A 17,071-nucleotide genomic window follows, 5' to 3' on the forward strand; every position below is an offset into this window, starting at 1 on the left:
TGCCCAAAAGACTACTGTTCCAACCTCATCTGCTGTTTTTGAACAGGAAGAGCAATCTGTATACCAAAATCCATTAATTATAGCCATAAGACCTCTATGTCTGATGGACCCGATATAGGACAGGAAGCATGGCAAACCTGGCTGGAACAAAGTTTGGCCTGTCAATGACAAGATCCAAACAGAATGCCAGATAATTTCCATGATCCTGTTATGTGGAACTTCTCATGGACTCCCATGAGATGTGGATGGAATAAAAGAGATGAGATGGCCGAGGAGCCTGCTATTGTGAATCTTTGCGGTAGACCACTCTGAATCTTCTAGACACAGAATACACTTTTATTTTTGCTTTTATCCTTTCCTGTCTTTCTTTGGCCCAGATTTGCTCTGCAGAGCTAGTTTTTCCCTTACTCCTTCACCCCACAATTTTCAAATAAACTTTTGGCATTGTTTTTGACTTGTCTCACCCAAGTCTTTGTTTGAGCTATAAAGGACCTGGAACACTTTTGACCGGCAAGACATTTCTAAAGGAACTACTTGACAACAAACCCATTGGGTCAGGGTTTGTGTCAGTGCATACAGAGGAACAGGTTTACTTTAAGATATACAAATATATAAGAATTTATAAGACTAGCTTACCGTGGGTACCACAGAGAGGGTGTGGTAGCATGCAGAAGGTCTGTCTGTGCACTGGAGGTCCAAAGGATCCAGTTGAAGGCCTGGAGCTCACTGTAGTGTCCTGTATGAGTCAGGACCAGGAGGCCAAAGGATCAGTGATGGAAGGCTGAAGGCTGTACACCAGAAAGTTGAAGGATTTGTGCTGGAGGTGAAGAGTCTGTGCTGGAAGACAGGAAGTGATGTCCAAGTTGAAAGTGAAGACTGGAGCTCCTCCAAAGAAACAGAAGAATGCCTTCCTTCTTCACTGCTCCTTTATACAATTCAGGTGACAAGCTGCTCTAAGGTGGGTCTTCTGTCTTCAGTTAATCCCCTCAGCCACACTCAAAACTATATTGATTCAATTTAGTTGGATGTTTCTTACTCAAGTTGACACAGTTAACTATCACAGATACATAACCATGACTCAAAAACAGCCACAGGATGAGGCCCTTGGACAGCGGATAGTTGCCTTTTTATTCAGTTTGGTGTGCACTGTCTGATTCTGGATGGTCTCAGAGCTCCTAATATCCTGTGCCGTAGCAGCCTCAGTTCCTGTGGGGCCCTGTTGCAGAGGTTCCCTGGGACACAGTGCTGTGAAGGGAGCAGCAGAGAACATTGCTAATGTAGGGAGGAAGAGGTGGCCAGCGGCTACTCAGAAGGAGTCAGAGCTTGACAAATGGAGAGATTTTGTGTAAAATCAGCAAAAGAGGAGACATAGACACTTGACCTGGTTTGGAGTTATTGCAAATCCATCAGGCTTTGTGCAAATTGAGACCATAATTCAGATTGTTCATATCGTCACCAGCATCCCCGTTTCCATTAAGACCCGCTGTCCATCTCCCCCGGGCCTGGCTCAGTCCGGCAGCTAATTGAAAGGGTCAAGATAGCACTAAATGAATAAGCCACTCCAGAGAGGTCAGCTCCCAACCAAGAGGCGGTGGTTGACCTTAGATGGGTTCTTATCTGCTCATCCTCAACCTCAGGTCCTGCCTTGGCAAAAAGATACTCATTAGTAGGAAGTCATAGCATAATCACCAGACTAGGGGCCAGGGAAATGGGTTCAGACCCCAGTTCTGTATCTTACTAGCTCTGTGACCTTGGGCAAGTTGTATGAACTGCTAAAACCTTGACTTTCTCATCTTTAAAATGAAAAAGATAAAACACACAACTGTTTTACCCACTTCAAAGGGTAGAGTAAAGCTAACTGTAAAGATGGAGGTGAAGGTGCTTAGAAGTTTGTAAAATGTTATATATCTCATAATTGTGGCTGCCTTCGTGGATGACTTGGGGGCTCTATGCCAACAGAACCCAACCAATGACCAGCATTGCTCTAGGTTGTCCTTGCATCAGGGTTGGGTCTCTGCCCTGGCCCCTGTGGGCCATGCCCCCTCCAGTGGCAGACCCTGCTCGGAGGCTAGCCTCCAGGCCCTCTTCCTGACCCTACCCTCACAAAAGGGTAGTGAAACAGAAACTTTATTGAGTACCTATGGGACAGGCCCTTCTCTGGTCATTTTTCCATGTACTCATAAACTTTGGTTATCCTAAACAAACAAGCCTCTGGGGTGTATATCATCACCCTCCTTTTTCAGAGGAAGAAAAGGAGACATAAAGAAATTGAACAATTTGCTCCTGGTCGCTCAGCCTGTCAGTGGAGGCCTGAGTTTGATTTACTCTGCCTGCCCTAAAACCTATCTCTTCCAACCGTAACTCTGTCTTCCACACTTTAGGGACCCAATCATCTCCTCAGGGAGTGGGATTTTGTATTATGGGGAAGTGGGGCCCCTGAGCAGCAGCCTGAGGATTTCTATCTTCTCCAGAGAAACAGAGCAGGAAGAAATCATTGGGGTTATCCCTCACCTTAACACTCAGGACTTTGGCCTGGGTTTATTCTCTGTGCCCGCCTTCTCCCACCTGAGTCCCCATCTGGTTACACTTGCCTTTCCCCACCACTCCCACACACAGTGCCACGTGCCAGTCCCCGCCATCTGTGGCTCAGGCATCCGGAGTCAGGACATCACAGGCCACTGCTATGACTTGGGCTTGTTTTCTAGGCCATGACAAGTATTCTGATTCTATATTTTAGGAAGTTTTTTTTTAAAGTTAAACTTAATGGGAGAGAAACCAAGAGGGAGCTGTTTCTTTACACTGAAATAGAAGTAAACCAGAAGGGGAAAAATCATTCTAGGAGGTCATCATGAAGCCACGAGACTCCTGTCCCCATGTGGACCCATTTGAAGGATGGCTGGATCTGTCCACCAACTGTAAGTGTGTCTATGCTGAGAAAGAATGAAGTCAGTTGTCACAGGAGATCGAGCTCCCATGCTCAGAGAGCCTTTGGAAAGTTGACTTAATTTTCTGTACTTTATCCAAGACTATTTTTTTTCAGATGTGCATTTTGATCAGGTACTAGGACACTAGAAAAGCAAGCAAGGCCACTCAGTGACACTCAGCCCTCACCCTCCAGCTCTGAGGAAGATTCTTGGCCTTCTTCCCCAGAGAGACCAAATGAAATACCAGGACCGACATGGCTACAGAAAAGGCTCTCGCCATTCTCTCAGCTGGATGGGCAGGGTGCAGTTCAGTGCCATGGCAAGGGCCCTGATTACAGGGCTGACTCAGCTCTCATCTGATCAGCTGACCAGGGTGGAATTTTTAGAAATGACCCAGCCTCTTTCCACTAGCCAAGGAAGACATGAATTGAACAGCTGCTCTTGCTCATCTGAGGCACGTCATTGATGGTAGCCTTAGCCCCGAAGCTCTAGGGGGACATCCTGCAATGCAGATCACTCTGATTTTGCCTCTTTCCTCCTCTTCTCCTTTCCTTTTTTGCAAATTGGGTGTTCTTTGGGCTCTGGCCACAGTCAGCCTGTACTTCCTCTCAGTGTTCTTGTTCTCATTTTCTCCCAGGCTTCCCTCACATGCTGACCATGTGTGGTCGACCCTGCAACACCTAAAGTTTTGCCATCTGCCACGGTTCCTGAACACCATCAACCTTTTATCCATTCAGGTGTGATGCCTACTGGTCAGAGGAGGGCGGCCCAGTTTTCTCTTCTGGGCCTGATCTTCATAGCTTGTGAGTCTGTTGTGGCAGGAGGAGACTTTGGGGTGTTTACGTATATTTGTTCTATGAGTGGACATCCATGGTGCCTGAGGAGGCTCCAAAGGCAGCTGTGACCATAATACAGAAAAAGCTATCATGTCTTCTGTGGGGGTGGCCTCAGGGGAGTAATAGTTATATGAGGCACTCCAGTCTCTAATTATGTGAGGCTTCTTTCATAAAGGCAGACCCTGCATACCGTTCCATGCTGCACCCTGAGCTTGTCAAATTCTCTAGTAGCTGGAGGGGAATAGCCTCCATCCCTCCTGGGGGATGTTCCTTCTGAAAAGTGGTTAATGCTATGGTGTGATGGTAGTAAGAACGCAGTTCATTCATTTCTTCCCATAGGAGTAAGGCCAGTGTCTTAGTTACTTTTCACATTGCTGAGACAAAATACCCTAAACTGAAAGTTAGAGGAGGAAAGGCTTATTTGACTCACAGTTTGTAGAGGTTTCAGTCCATAATCAGTTGGCTGCAATGCAGGGTGGCATGGCAGAGGAGCATCACAGGGGAGAAACATTCACACAGGCAGAAGGCAGCAAAAGCAGCCAGTAACAAGCGACAAGCAGCAACCACAGCAGCCCTCTTTCTGTTCATTATATCCTATCCACTGCCACAACTACGCCAACCAATCAGCGGGCCAATTTAGTAATTATACACTGTAATGGTTGGTTGATTGTGTCAACTGGAGAAGCCTGGAAGCTTAACCTAAATCAGCTCAGCAGTGTTATACCCTAAGACAGCTCATTGCCTGGATAGCATAAAGGGGAAATGAGGAAGAATGGATCTGCTTCTGTTCTTCGAAGGAGCTCCAGTCTTCGTGGTTAGTTTGGACATCATCACCTGGCTTCCAGTGCAGACTCTTCAGCTTCTGTTGTAGACCCACCGGCCTCTTGATATGGACTTGCATGGACACTTCAGTGAACTCCAGACCTTGGACTGAAACCTTCGGTCTCCAGTGGGCAGACATCCTCTGCACACTTCCTATCCAACTCTGGCTGACTATCATAAGCTGATCTTGTAATTTCTTTTATATTTGTACATCCTGTGTTATATCTGTTTCTCCAGTAAAGCACTCAGTGATACACACACCCTTAATCTTAGAATCACACACTTTAAATCCAGCCACCTCTGAGAGGCCCCACCTATTACTGCATGAGTTTTTGGGGGGACATCTAGACACAAGTCATAACAGGTACTTTTTAATGGAGAAGAGCTTGGAGTCAGCAATGTCTTCACCTAACTCTAAAGCAAAGAGTTGCCTAAAGCAGCAAGATGGTGCAGTTGACACTTAGATAAGGACTGGACCAAAGCCTTTCTAAGAATACCAATCATAGTCAACAACACTGCTTTCAAAGTGTTTTCTAGGTGCTAGGCATTCTCATTTAAGATCTTCCGCTAGAAAATACTTTGCCTCCTTATGTTTGAATTTTGATTTGTCAACTGGTGTCTACCTTGGGCAAACTACTTAACATCTCTGAGCTTTTAAGTCCTCCATCTGGAGGTATGGAAACCTACCTCTCAGAGAAAGTTGGGTGCTTACATTTACATAATGTTGGAAGCCCTCCTCAGTAGTGCATATTGAACATCCAATAATGGTCACTCTTTCATGGCATCCATTTCTTTTTCTATAAAATAAGCATGATATTATGAAGACAAGTGAGAAAATGTAGATTAAAGAGTGTAGATTAACACATCTAGATTTGCAGACTTTGAAGGCTAAATATGATGTGGGTTTTTTTTTTAAATTGATTTTATTTTGTCATTGGTGAACAGACAGACATGTCCCCTCACTGCCAGTCTAGGGTGAAACTCAGCCCCCAGCACGCTCTTCCACCTTCTGAGTCTGGCTTCATTCTGGCAGATGACCAAGGAGGACACTCCAGGCTGTGGCACAGCATGAGGCCATACAGCTCCCTCCCAATACCATCCAGATTGGCATTTGACTCCTGTGATGGGGCCCCATCAGGTGAGCCAAACTGATTAGCCACATCTCCAAGCTGGCTTGGTACCAAAGGTCAAAGATAAGTCTCAGCACTACTTCTGTGCACCTTTGTGAAAGGAGGAGAATTAGAGAGGTTTACACCACAGTGAAGGCAGGTCTGCCCTCTTCCTGTCTCCTGCCAGCCCACCTGGGCCTGCTTTAAGCAGCACTAGCTCCTCAAATTGCTTTTCCTTTCCATCCCCTTGAAGGTCTTGTGCACCAGCTCTGTACTCATTCATACGGCACTGTTTTGATGTTCTTCTCTCATTTCATTTAGTTTGTTTGGTAGCTGTTATGACTTCAGCCTACCTAAATGCATGTGGTATAAAAGAAAACTGTTTAGGATTTAGTGTCGGAAAACTCAATTCTGACACTTACTAGCAGGCTGATTTTGGCGGATAATAACATCTTTGTGCCTCTCTGTTTTTCCCATTCAGTAAAATAAGGCTAATAGTTATATTAGATAATAAATATAAAACTGCCTTGTAAATGATGAATGCTATATAAAACTAGTTACAAAGCTTTCTTTCTAGCTCAGGTCTGTTTCTTCCCTGCTAGTCATACAAGAAAGGAAGAAAAGAGCTAACATTTCTTTAGAAATCACTAAGTGGCAGGTCCTTGTATATATCAGTAGTATTCATTTAATAAATTTTATTATCTTTGTTATGGAGATAAGAAAACCTTGGCTTAGTTTAATGTTATTTTTTCAGCACCACACAAGTACTAATCAGAACACCTGAATTCAAATCTGTCAGACCCTAGAACCGGGACTTTTCTGCCGGAAGTAGGCTGAGTAAAGGTCCCACAAATACGCCAACATCCCAGTTCCGGGATCTGTGAATGCTACCTTACATAGTAAAAGGGATTTTGTAGACATGATGCGTTTTAGAGTTTGAGATAAAGACATTATCCTCGATTATTCAGATGAGATAGATGTTATTACAAGCACCCTTATAAGAGAAATGGTGGTGTGGGTATAGTAGCAGAGACTTGAAGATATCAACCTGCTGGCTTTGAAGGTGGAAGAAGTAGCCACAAGCCAAGGAATATCAGAAAGACAAGGAAAGAGATCCTTCTCTGGAGCCCCAGCTTTGCTAACACCTTGACTTTAGGTCAGTGAAACTGATTTTCAACTTCTGTCTTCCAGAAGTATAGCAGACTGAATCTATTATTTGAAGTAACCAAGTTTGTGGTAACTTTTTATAGCTGCCATAGAAAACTAATACGCCATTATATCACATTTTGTCCTTAGTTCACCATTTTATATTCTCTTTACTACCCAGAATGTCTAAGCTGTAGCCTGTTCAAAGCTCTGTCTATTTAGTCTGTTATTTCCTGGGCAGTTTTGCCCAGTCAAAGCACTGTCTGATAATTATTTAACATATGTCTGTCAGGCGAGCAACCCTGTACAAGTCACTGTGAAAGATGCCACAAAGTGGTCCTCAATGAGCTTATGGGCTCTCTGTGGTACAACCCTAAACCTCAGTGGCTTCAAATAATAAAAATGTTATTACCTCCCACAGTTTCTGAGGACCAGAGATCTAAGAGCTGCTCAGCAGGTATTTCTAGTTCAGAGTCTCTTGTGAGGCTTCCATGAAGATACCAGGAGACCTGACTGGGGCTGCAGGATCTACTGTCAAGATGGCAAAAATGTTTTCGATTTCTCATTAGAAAGCTTGGTTCTTAAATTTCTTTTATTCTCTAGAATGTGACTTACGCCATTGTTGGTAGACCTCAGCTACTTGGTGTTTATTGGCAAGAGCTTCAGTTCCTCCCCATATTAGCATCTGCAAAGAGCTGTTTGGGTGCCCTCCTGACACCACAGCTGGCTTCCCTAGAGTAAAAGAGGAGGAAGTAGGGAGGGAGGGAGTGGAGTGTGAGAGCGAGAGAGAAAGAGGGAAGAAAGCCACCGGTCCTTAGAAGCCACAGGACTTCACTGCCATCACCTAGAAGCAAATCATTCAGTACAGCCCATGTTCAAGGAAAAGTAGGCTCCACTTCTTTCAGGGGTGAGAATTTGTGGACTTATTTTTAGTGCAGATGAGGGGCCCAAACATTCCCTTACTGGAGAACAATACAAAGCATCTCAGGGTGAACTGCCTTTCCTTGCAGTGAGAACCAGGACAAAAGGAGGCATAGACTCTGGGGGGTCAGGGAAGACCTCTGGGAGCCAAGCCTGAGAGGACATATGGATATTAGGAAAAACTGACATCACCTCTCTAAAATGTATAGAAAAGCAAGTTGTGCACCAGTAGACAATTTTAAAAATGTAGAAGAATATAAAGGAAGGAAACCACAAGCTCATATTGATACAGGAAAGTAAAATCTCCCAACCTGAATGATATCTGGGACAAGTTCGTGTTCTCTAAAATTGAAGAATGAACTTTAGGAACGACAGAGGTTAAGAGCAGAATATATTGAGGGAAAGAAAGCTTCTGCCCAAGAGAGGGACAGAAGTGGGGCCCAAGTGGGTTACCCCAAGACTCTGTATTTTCTAGGGACTTTTATAGAGCAAAACCATGAGGTGAGGTGGGTCCAGGGTAGTAGAAAAATGGACAAAACTATGGTCAGCCAGTAAGAATTGTTCAGGTAAAACTGATTAAGTTGGGATCAAACGGGGACACGAGTCACATAGTAAGCGGGCGTGAAAGCAGGGGCTTTTCCTGTACGGGGTTGGGTCAGGGACTCTTCAAGGCGATAGCTACTTATTTAGAATATCAATCCCTGATGTCCATCCCTAGGGGGTAGGTGGGTGCATTTGTTTAGTCCTTTGTCTTGAGGTCTGGCCCACAGCAAATATGTATCTTTCTTTTGGGCTCCTTGGAGGGCCAGGCTATAATATTGTCTGACTACCTATAATATTTCTATCTAGCTCAGCTGCTTATAACAGTATGGCCAGAAAGGAGCAAAGGGAGCCTTCCCATGAGGAGCCATGGCATGCGCACAGGCAAAAAAGTAGGAACCAGTGCCCTGTGCCTGTGGCTGCCTCTCGGAAGCAGTGGGTGTCTGCTACATAGAAGGAACTAGATTTTACAACAACAAAAAAAAATCTCACATCGAAAATCACTATCAGAAAGGAGTTAGGTGCATCCTAGCCTTAGCCACTGGAGCTAAACTGTAGTTGTGCATGTATTTGAGAAAAGTTAAACTTGAAGAAGAGGTTCTGAAGTGGCAGTGATCCCTGCACAAACAAAAGGTGGGTGTGGTGATCCTGAGAGGTCTGAGGAGGGCATGATGGTGGGAGTCAGACAGGGAGAGCACCAGTGTCAAGGGGAGTAGAGATGTACACGAACTCAGCACAGAATGAGTAAGAAAGAACCAAGACAGTGTTGGCATTAGCAGACTGAGTAAGCCACTGGGGCTGGGCACTGTCATCAGGGCAAAATGCTGGAGATGCTAAAGCACTGGAGCCAAAGTGAGAAAGTAGAAAACTCCTGATAACGGACAGATCTGACGAAGAATCAATCCCTCTTTTTCTTCTTCAGTGAATCAAAGAAACATTAATGATCACTATCAATCACTGTAGCTACCTTTAGCTGAGTTCTGTGAATCAGAATATACTAAGTTCTTTTCATATATTATCTGATTTCATCCTGAAAAAAATTCCATGAGGCATTATTATCTTCAGCATTTGAGAGATAAAGTTAAGACTGTTTACAATATAAAGCCCCAAATAACAGTGGTTAAAACACAGAGGGTTTATTCTTTCCTGTAAATGAAGCTCAGAGAAAGACAGCCTGGGGCTAGTCTGGAGTCTCCTTAGAGTAATCGGGAACTCAGAATAACTTCCTCACTCTTGTTGCCACCCTCAACATTTTTTTAATTCTCTTAGTACTTCACTGTCCAAAACGGCTGCTTGAGATCCAGTAGTGACACCCAAATTATGGGATCTCCCATATACGTATAACATCCCAAATAATATCCCATAATGACACCCAGTGAGCCATAGGAAGGAAGACAGGGAGAAAAACTAAGGGCTCATTTCTCGGTAAAATTAGGTCTTTTAAAGTAGCCTTTCTGAAATTTTAAATTTTAGAGTTGCATTTTATTCAGATCAGAATTTTTATCAAGATGTTGAGCTTTTGTTTTTTGAAACTAGTTTGTCATAACATATTGTGAATAATCACAGTATTTATTTTGTAAGACTACTGTGAATGTGTGGACTTATGTTTACTGCTAAGGAAACAATTATTTATAAAATAATATTAAATCCAGTATTAGTTACCTATTTCAGACAGTTAAAATACTTGCAGAGATTACATTTACCACAATGAAGTTTTTTGCTTTTTTGTTTTTTAAGAGTCACCATTACTGTTGAAGTATGTACTCTTGGGGTGTAAATATTAGTGTTCTAATAAACATGGGGTTATACTAAGGTGGTGGTAGCAGGAAAATAATATTGATTCTGTTGGGAATCTTAGGTTTTCATAAATTTATTGGGAACATATTTTTTCCTGTACTGCTGAAGTTTCTTTTTGGTAAACAGTATCTTTCTAAAAGAAAAAGCGTGAAGGAGAAATTGAGGTGTATATACAAGTCCTTAAATGACTAGCGCTATATTCATGAATACTGTGTGTCTTGCAATGAACAGTGTAGAAGCTGTTCATTTTTCAATCTAAAGTAAAATGCTTTCAAGGAAAAACAGTAGTCTTTCTGGAAGTTTGATGCCATACTTTTTCTTACATCTCACTGGCCAGCAGCTCTTCACATGGTCACATCTAACTTCAAAGGGATGAGATACTAACTCTGCACACTTCTGCTTCAAGGTGTTATGGTTTGTGTCTGGGTGTCCCCCCCAAAGCCTCATGTGGTCATGGGGCAGGCTTTTAGAGTTTGATTGATTATGGGTGTGAGAGCTACACCCGCCCTGTGGTGGATAGTTTGCATATGTAAGGGAGAGCAAGAGGCTGCTTGGGGCCATTTCCTGGCTTTTGTGCTTGTTGCTTTGCTGTGTTCTGCCGCCATGAGCTGTAGCCCTCTGCCATGTGCCACTCTGCCTTGTAACCTGCCAAGTATGGACTAAAACCTCCACAAACTGTAAGCGAAATAAACCTTTCCTTCCTTAATTTTGGGCGTCAGGTATTTTGTCCCAGCAATGAGAGAAAAGTAACCAAGACACAAGGAAAGTCAGAACCTGTTTCTACAGAAGAAAGAAAGTCAGAACCTGTTTCTTCTTATCTGGGTATAAGATAGCATGGAGCAGGCGTTCCCACATCTCTGTTGCACGTGAGGCTTGGAAAGGGCAACAGGTCATGTGCTGACTGTTCAGAGAGCTAGTTGGATACTTTCTGTGAATCAAAATGTATGAAACTTTTTATATATCTTATCTGATTTCTTTCTCACAAATATTCCATAGTATTGTCATCTTTGTCTGTTAAGTAAAATTGCCTGGCTCCAGGGAAAGAGTGTGTGTGATAAACAGAACAGAGAAAAATGGGGTGAATAAAAGTTTACAATCGCATTTGACTTGGACCAAGGGTAGGATAGGGATGCGTGGCAACGGAAGAATCAGTACCTGATACCATTCTTGACACCTAACAGGTGTTCAGTGTAAATGCAGTAAGTGAAAAATAGTCTGGAAAGTGCATAAACAGTGCTTTAAAACTCAGCAGAATCCCCTGTGCTACGTGAGCTGAGAGCTGTATTTCCCATTCAGAGCATATGGCTGATTGGTTTCTTGCCCCGCTGTAATTCCTGCTGAGCTGCGATGGCAGCCAGCCAATATGGCGCTGGAGGTCATGTGGTATGGTGCTGAGTCACTATGGCATCCAGCCAATAGGGTGCTGCCCACTAGGGGCCATGTACTAAGCCCCACCCTTTTCTGCTGAGTCAAATTACGACTTCCTACTTCCCTTTTTGTAATACCCTGTTCCCTTCTCCCATGCTCCCACCCAATCCTGGTCTGCCATGTCAGGTGGTCTGCCTCCTAAACCCCGCCTCCAGCCTGGGGCTATTTAACCTCGGACCCCACAAAAGATCCTTAGAAGCCACATTTTTCCCTTTCCTTGTGGTCTTCTCCACATCCACAATAAAGGCATTTTATTCTGTTTTACCTCTCTGTGCACTGGACCTATCAATGGCCACATATTTTCTTCTTTTCCAGTTGAACAATTCCTCATAAGCTGATGGAATCCCAGGTGCTCTGTGACTTAGGATCTACTACAGCCCTTCATTGTGGAGGCAGAGAAATAGGATGCAGCTGACTGTACTGTGGTGCTGTGGTCTCTGGGGGAAGTGGTGGGGAAGAGCAGGGCCAGTATGTGTTAGTCTGCTCAGGCTTCCACAACAAAGCCAAGAGATTGAGTGGTACAGACAACAGAAATTTATTTCTCGTAGTTCTTAAAGCTACTGAAACTGTCAGCAGGATTGGCTTCTGGTGAGACCTCTCTCCTTGGACTGCAGACAGCTTCCCTCTTGCTCCATCCCTGCATGACCATTTTCAGTGTACATGCACCCAGGTTTGTCCCATCTTATAAGAATACCAGTCATATTGGATTAAGGCTCTACCCTTACAAATTCAGTTAAGACTGATTATCTCTTTAGGCTCTATTTCCAAAGAATCCCATTGAGGTTTAAAGTTTTAACACATTAACTTTTGAGAGGACCCAATTCCATCCATGATAGGGAAGAAAATTCAAGACAAGCCAAAGTATCAAATCTTTTAATTCCAAAGGAATTTGAAAGTAAGCTGTCCTTAGTCTCCTATCTCCCCAGTCATTTGTACACCCTTCCCCTGAATTCCACCAGCTCCTCTGATGCTTCTTTACAGAGGGTCTGGAATTCTTTGTGGAAGCAGTGGAACATTAAAGAGGCAAAGAACAGTGGAATGCTTGGAAAGAGTGATCCAACCGGGGAATGCCTAATAGCACGGTGGAAGGCCTGCAGAGTGGCCCTATGGGGTGACTTTTTGTCCTAGACTTCCCAAGTACTTTCGACCCATAGCATTAGGGCTCCCTTCTCTGATCCCCTGTCTCCCTCCTCCTTACATAATCTCCAGTCACTCCTCAGGTAGCAGGTGTCTTTCCATTTGGGGGTGGGGGTGGATGCAGAGAATATAGGTGAAAAGACAACTTGGTTGTCTGATAGATCTTGCTTGAATTTCATCTTCACTGCTTGCTTGAACTCATCCAAATATTCATGCTTAAAAGTAACCATTAAGAAATCGAATGTAGTGCGTTGCATTGTATTGATTGGGTCATTCTCACCTAACCCTTCTTTGTCTTTACAAGAGAGTCTACTGGATATTTTGGATGGAGAGACCAAATTCTGGAGGTTGAATAGAGTAGTCCTGGAAACAGCCCATCTGACAGCATGGTGGTGATGATAAGAGCCTTGATAAAGCTTAATTTTTGCCTGTGTGCCTTCCATATTTAAGCAGTCCATCTCAAATAACTTTATGTTCCTTTAGAGGATAATTTCATATGGTTTTGACCACAGAGTCAAAACTGTATATTTTGGATCTGTCCATTTTATTTCAATGGGCAGATCTTATTATAAAGCACTTCCTCTAATTCCTCTAAGCCTTAATTATCTTTAAGACTGTAATTAACATTCAATTCTACTGCAGTTTCTCCATTGTTTCTGCATCAAACTACAGGAAAGAGGCTGTGTGCCTTGACCTTGGACTGCAGCATGGCTTACATTTCCTCTTTAGAGAAGTTAATGGAAATTCAGAAATGGAGCTGGTTTGAGCTAGGAAACTGAGTGCCTATATGGTTGTGTTCAAGGTGAGTTTTTGTGGGGAGATCTTGCTGATGGGAAAATGGGTGGCATTTTCACAGAGGGGGCATCCACTCTCCCATACACACCCAGATCGGGCCTCTGTAAGTGGGTACAAGAGGGGACACCCACTCTCCCATACACACCCAGATCAGGCCTCTGTGAGTGGGTACAAGCCACTGACAATGATTCTACTTAGAGGACACTCAAGGAGTTTGGGTTGGATAACATTCTCTGTCCACATGGTTTTGGAAAAAAGAAAAGAGAAAACATCTTTTCAGTTTTTCTCCTCTCCCCACCCCCTTTCCTTTTTAAAATCTCCTGTAGTCAGTGGTACAACAAGAACTTATCTAGAGTTCTGCAGCTCCAGAAATTGCATGGTGTTACTTTAAAGAGATTCTGGGTGTCTCTTGGTTAAACACTTAGGATATCTTGTTTGTGTAGTTGCTCATGGTTTCTCAGTTTTCTGTTTCGTAGATGTATGGACGTAGCTGTGTCTTCTGCAAAGCAGAGTGCAATACATTCCTAAGATACTTGACAGGGCTTTGTAGCAGATGCTGCCAAAGTCCTACCCATATCCCTTTGATGCTTACTTACATACCAGAAAGGCTTCTTGTCAGTTCCTAGCACGCTTTCTTGTTGATTTTGTCTGGTCACCAGAGTGCACTCTGTCTGCTGTTGCAGCTCATTGGAAATGTGGGAGGGGAGCAGGCAGAGGCCCCTGCCTCTTCAGCGGGATAACTCTGAGTCATATATTGTACACTGAGCCTAGGTTTCTGAGAAGGATTAAGGCTCTGTTGTTACAGTGGTAACCTCTACATTATTACCTGACTCTACATTATTACCTTCAGCCTCCCACTCTCCCCCATCTCCTCTCTCCTGCTGATGCTTTTTGGGACCACCTTTCAAATCACTTGCTAGAAAACTTGAACCAAAACAGCCTCCCATGACCGAATGCCAGATACCATGAGAGCTACCTTAGGCACCACCTGTGGCTGGGCATCCACACAGTATAGTGGTCAAGATTACGGGCACTCTATTGTAATGGGAGCCTGATACCCCAGAGTTCAAAAGCCCAGAGTTATCGTATGGTACCTGTGTGACCTTGGGCAAGTCACTTAACATTCTTGGTGTCCTCTTCTCCTCCTTTGTAAAATGAAGTAATAGTCCCAGCTCACAGAGTTGTTGTAAATATTAAATGAAATTTCCCATGAAAAGCACTTGCAATAACGCCTGGAATATAGTGTTAATAAAATAATAATTACCATTATTATCTTACTCAGCAGCACTACTCTAGTCATGGCTCTCCAGTTTGGCAGTCTTCACGTTGTTCTTAGCTTGCCATGTATTCTGCAAAACGGAGGGTGATGCGTTCCTAAGATATTGACCGGGCTTTGTAGCAGATACTGTCAAAGTCCTACCCACATCCCTCTGGGGTTCCTCTGTGAATCTTCTGCCCATTTTCCCTCCCCTTTGAGCCTCACAGCCAGGTCTGGTCAAGGCTGTCTTCTCAATCCCCCTCCATACCCTTTGTTGCTCCCGGAGCTCTTTCCTAGATGGCCGTGATGACCTCCTCACTGATCCTTTCACTCTAGCTGTGTCCTCTAATCACTTCTTCACACTGCAGTCTAGTGATCTTTCTGCACAGTCATCACCTTGGACCCCTTCCCTAACCAAGCTTGTTCAAAGAATTCTCATTTTCTACAGAGAAATTTCAAGCTCCTCCCCTTGGTCTAACAAGCCCTTTATGATCTTTCCTGACTTGACCTTGGCCAGTCCTTCTAGCCTTTTCTCTTTTTGTCTATTTTGCACAAAACATGTTTCATGGGACTAACATTAAATTTGTAACTTCTCACACACACCACGAAGTGTTCCACAATCAAGCCTTTCCTTGTGCCGGTTGTGCAGCCGGCAACACCTCTCCCATCTCTCTTAATCTGAATAGCTTCTATTTATTTCTGAACTTAGTTTAGATGTCCCCTTTTCCAGCGAGTCTTCCTGGGTGACCAGAATGGGTCTAGTGTTCCTCCCCACTGCTCCCTTAACCTCTCGTATACCCTGCAATCACCACTCACAACTCCATAAAAATATTTCCTATTTTACCTCTTGGTAGATGGTAAACTCTCCTAGGAAATCTACCTCATCTTTGCATCTGCAGAATCCAGCACAGCTTCTGGCACATAGTCTGTGTTCACATATCTTTACTGAAGTGAACCAACATGCAGAGAGGCAGAAAAGCTTGTAGAGAAGGCAGCATACAGACAAAGCTTAAAAGTGGCTGCTAAAATGCGACTGGGCCAAGTCTCTCTGTCCAGGGCTGTGAGCTCAAACACACACATTCCCTCTTCCAGGGCGCTGCCACCCGCCCCACATCCTTGGGTTCATTCCAATTGGTTCAAAGCAGTTTCTGGCTCACAGTGTGTTTCACTGTTCTCTGCGCCACAGAGATATTCACTGTCACCTTGTTGTCAGGCCCAGGAATCTCTGCACGGCTCCCAGAGGTCAGGGACCGCTTCAGGGCTCACAGTAGACAAACAGACTGTGAGCTGGGCCTTGCAGGGCAGTATTTGGATGGAAACATGAGAAGCCCAAATCCAGGCCATCTCTCTGCCTGCTGAGCACACTGTTTATTGTTCTGGCCTCTGGGTGTAGAAATGTCAGGCCCTGGCAGACTTCCCTCCCCTCTGGCTGTACCACAAGGTTCAGAAATCCACTGCGGCCATGGAAGATGTTTTGGAAGAACCTCCCCTCTTTGGCTGTCTCTGAAGTTTTGGGACACCATAAGCTATTGGTTGATTTTTAAAGCTTTTTTTTTTTTTTTCCACAAAAGCCACAGGGAGGGTAAGTTCAGGGTCAGCTTGGAGAGACGGCTGTGGCAGAACAGTGCCACATGCACACTGCAGGACCTGCAGTGTCTGTGTTGCTCAGCCCACTGGGGAAGCAGGTGTCCCACTGCCAGGTGTGGCGCAGCCTTCGGTCTTGGCCTTTCCTAAAATTTGCCTTACCTGATTGCTGGCTCCAGTTCAGACCCCGGAGGCCTGGTGTTGTGGTTTAACTATGGTCCTTTCCCTCAGGGATTCATAGTCTATTTGGAAAGAGAAAAATGTAATCACTAGTGGTTAGCGTCCTAACAGAGCTAGTACAAAAGGGAAGAGAATGAGTGACGGCTTCACTAGGGATGGGAGACCTGGAACAAATCCTGAAGCAGGAGGAGTAATTAACCAGGTGACCAGTTGGGTCCTTTGTGTTTTAAAGCATCCAGTTCATTATTAACATTCACTAGCTGGCAGCTCTTCACTTCCAGTAACTGTCTACCACGCTCCAGAGGTAGCAACTTCCTATCTTGCTTTCATCTGCAACTCACAGCTACCAAAGTTACTTTTTTCTCTCAACTACTTCAGCCTCAGAGAAGATTCCAGCCTGGATCAGAGTTCATGTTGGTCCTCAACTTTATATGCTCTAGACCAACCCCCAGGAAAGACTGGGAATCTAGCCAGGAGCTTCTAGGTCCAATAGTCTGAGATATAAAAGCCGCATGTGCTCCTCTTGACTTCGGAAGTCCAGAGTGCCAGCAGGGCTGGAGATGAAGGGAACTGGGCATCTTTACATCTTCTGCA

The 17,071-nt window shown here is 44.3% G+C and overlaps 1 long non-coding RNA gene across 4 annotated transcripts in view; it reads right to left on the reverse strand.

Moving 5' to 3' along the window:
* The window catches only part of LOC106147854, a 45,640-nt gene extending 29,880 nt beyond the window's left edge, over nucleotides 1-15,760 (reverse strand). For all 4 annotated transcript variants that reach the window (XR_001232862.1, XR_001232861.1, XR_001232860.1 and 1 more), the window contains exons 1-4: nucleotides 15,558-15,760; nucleotides 14,550-14,687; nucleotides 5,270-5,379; nucleotides 637-837 (exon numbers count right to left, since the gene is read on the reverse strand). This is a non-coding gene — a long non-coding RNA (uncharacterized LOC106147854). The remainder of the gene's footprint in view (nucleotides 1-636; nucleotides 838-5,269; nucleotides 5,380-14,549; nucleotides 14,688-15,557) is intronic.
* Nucleotides 15,761-17,071: the final 1,311 nt, after the last annotated feature.

This window comes from Chinchilla lanigera, unplaced genomic scaffold, assembly GCF_000276665.1.
Source record: "Chinchilla lanigera isolate Chin_1 unplaced genomic scaffold, ChiLan1.0 scaffold00011, whole genome shotgun sequence".
NCBI lineage: Eukaryota > Metazoa > Chordata > Mammalia > Rodentia > Chinchillidae > Chinchilla > Chinchilla lanigera.